Genomic DNA, 3,109 nt, shown 5'->3' on the forward strand with positions numbered 1-3,109 from the left:
AGAATAGTCATACAATTATGAGAATAAAGTCGTAAAATCAAAACAACGTCGTAAAATTACGAGAATAAAGTCATAACATTATGAGATTATATAATTGAATTTTAAATGTTTTGCTTTGACCTGTCCACGTTGCATCCCGCCTTTCGCCCATAGACAGCTGGAAATAGGCGCCCCTCGTGACCCCGGTAAGCGTGACGGAAAATGGATGGATGGATGTTTTTCTTTATGTCTCTGTGGAGTCAGCGGGTTTTCTCGCCAGCGGTTCGGGCAGAACTCACCTGGTCCAGCAGTTCTTTGGAATGAGCTGCAGAGATGCAGAAGCGTGCCCCCGACTCGATGATGGGCGTGGCCGGGAAGCCCACCACGACCATGCCAATGTTTCGCCGCAGCATCTCGCGGCCGAAGGCTCTGAGGGGAAAACGGGAACATGAGGTAATATGTCAGAATAAAAGGTCAGAGGTCATGGTTAGCTGCTTGGCTCCAGGCTCACCCTATCTTGGCGGGCATGTAGAGCATCATGGGTACAACGGGAGAGTCTTCGTTCCCGTAGATGATGAAGCCCATTTCCTGAAGCCTCCATCGGAAGTAGACGGTCTTCTCTGCCAGCTGCCGGAGCCGGTCAGAACCTGATGAAGCAGCAAACAAGGAAACTGTTCACCTCAACTAAACGTTCTTTAAACACCGATGTGAAGAACGAAAACACTCGGAGGAAGGAAGAAAACATGTTTCAGCATCAAAAGCTTCAGGTGGTTCTAATTGTAACTGGGTCTGAAAAAACAAAACAACTAATTTTATCTCAGGAGAGAAAAACAGGTTTAATGGAAATGTTCTGTTCACTTTGGAAAACAAACTGGTAGAGGGAGACTGCTGGTCCTGCTGGATCGCTGCCAGATGGCTTTTTTTTTCTAGATGGAAGGGTTCTGCCGGATCACGGGTTATTCTGGATCACGAGTTATTCTGGGTCAGGAGGCTCTGTTGTAGATCCGGGTTCTAGGATTTACCGGATTTGGGTTTTTATTCCTCTCAGCTTTCCGCTCTGAGGGTGGGCTGAACCTGGTGGGACGTCCAGCAGCTGTCTGATGAACTTCAAAGGTCAAGCATCCAGTGCTGCTTCTTCATAGCTGAAGCATTTTGACAAAAACAAACCTGAACCCAAGTCCCTGAAAGTGAAATCCTTCCCTTTGAACACAGCATGCTGAGTTTAAAGTTAATAGATCCCAGTTTGTCTCCATTCAGCCCATTTCAACCAAAACCAGTTAAAGAGTTAAAATCAGAACAAACATTCCAGAGACTCTGACCCTCAAACCAGCTGATGGTTAATAAATAACCTCAGATTGCTCCTCACTCTACTGGACTCTACTGACCTCTGGTGGCCACAAAGGAGACTTACCTTCAAATAGGACAGCAAATAAAATGTAAAACTAATCCAAGCAAAATGGAAAAGAAACCTCACCTTTTATTCTTTTATTCGTGTGATCTTTATACTATAGATGTTTCAAAGAGTGAAGACACGATTCCTCGTTTATGCTTTAAATTATTATTCGAAGGACAGATGTATGGGGTAGTTTAACTGTGAAAACAGACATACCTGTAAAAGTCAATCAGGAACATGAATAAATTAATTCGCTTCATGTTTTAAACTTATGCATCAACAAGAAGGCCTCGTTGGGTGGTATGTGTCATCCTCAAACCCGGGTCCTCTACCAGAGGCCTGGGAGTTTGAGGGTTCTGCGCAGTATCTTAGCTGTTCCTAGGACTGCGCTCTTCTAGACAGAGACCTCTGATGTTTTACCTGGAATCTGCTGTAGTTCACCAGATCATCCAGTCAGATTGATTCAAAGTTTTCTATCTAAGGAAAACCAGCTAATTGCATCGACTCATTGACTTTTCAGCAATCCCTCACACTTAGCATGCTTGTAGCGACAGTGGAGAGGAAAAACTCCCTTTGAACAGGAAGAAACCTCCAGCAGAACCAGGCTCAGTGTGAGCGGCCATCTGCTGAGGCCGACTGGGGTTCAAGGAGACAGAAGCAGACACATTTAACATTTCTCTCTCTGCCTGTTCCTTCTGACACTGTGGGATTAAAAAGGCTTCCTTTTATATTAGTCTACTTTGACCTTCCGTGTTTTCATCCAGCATGTGCAGCTCTGCAGCCTCTTTGCTTTATTGATGCTTTAGCTCAGGATCAGGCCCTTCCTGCTAAAGATGGAGGGGAATTTTTGAGGAAACTCCTCCAGGGTTACCTTCAGTCTTTGTTCTCCTGGTTTGGTTTTCCTTTCTGCTCTTCATGTCTCTGATTTAATAAAACCAGACCAAACTGGAATCTACTTCACTGTACTGTCGATACGCATGAACAGTTTGAAGTCACTATTTCCTTATTTTTAACTGGTTTATTTGTGAGTATTTTAGTTTTTCTTTTTCTTAATAAATTCAAACATAGAAGACACTAAAAAAAGGAAATTTGAAGGAGATGCATTTTAGAATCAGAAATTTGGATGTTTGATAAAAAAAAAAAAAACGGTTTTAGTTTTATTATTTATAATGTGTATTCAAATGTTCAACCAGTGATTTTATAGGTTTATATTTTTTTTTCAGATTTTATTCTTAAAATTTAATTTATATAAATATTTTTCCAGATTTTATTTTCATAATTTTATATTTTTTCAACATATTTTTTTATTTATCTTTTCTTTTTTGGGGGAATTTTTCTCCAGTAAATCATAAAAAGGTAACATAATAAAATATGCATGTCTCTTTTGGGTTTTTAACCATGTGTGCAGAAGTTGTTTGTTTTTATAGGAGGAGCTGAAAATCAGAAATGAACAAAAAAAAAAGATTAGTTTTTGAATGGAGCTTTGAACTGGGTTCTCTGGTCCCAGTCGATTTTTCTCTCATTGGACTGAATTTCCTCTGTTTCTTCCTCTCCTCCCCTCCATCTCTGGACGTCTCCATCAGCGTTTTTCTATTTATCCAAGTCTGTGACTGGAAACCTTCTTCCTCTGGGAATGTTTTATTATTCAGGGACAATAAAGGGATTTTCTATTCTATTCTATTATATTCTGTTCTGTTCCGCTCTATTCTATTCTCAGCTGAGATTCTCTCTTGGAAT

General features: G+C 40.8%; 1 long non-coding RNA gene across 1 annotated transcript; it reads right to left on the reverse strand.

The window, feature by feature from the left end:
* Window positions 1-277: 277 nt before the first annotated feature.
* Window positions 278-1,221, reverse strand: LOC107085784. The gene is made up of 3 exons (XR_001481272.1): window positions 1,002-1,221; window positions 491-626; window positions 278-408 (listed from the first exon to the last, which is right to left on the reverse strand). It is a non-coding gene; the product is annotated as an uncharacterized LOC107085784 (long non-coding RNA).
* Between the last annotated feature and the right edge of the window lie 1,888 nt (window positions 1,222-3,109).

The sequence above is a fragment of the Cyprinodon variegatus genome, unplaced genomic scaffold (assembly GCF_000732505.1).
Source record: "Cyprinodon variegatus isolate N-32 unplaced genomic scaffold, C_variegatus-1.0 Scaffold133, whole genome shotgun sequence".
Lineage (NCBI taxonomy): Eukaryota > Metazoa > Chordata > Actinopteri > Cyprinodontiformes > Cyprinodontidae > Cyprinodon > Cyprinodon variegatus.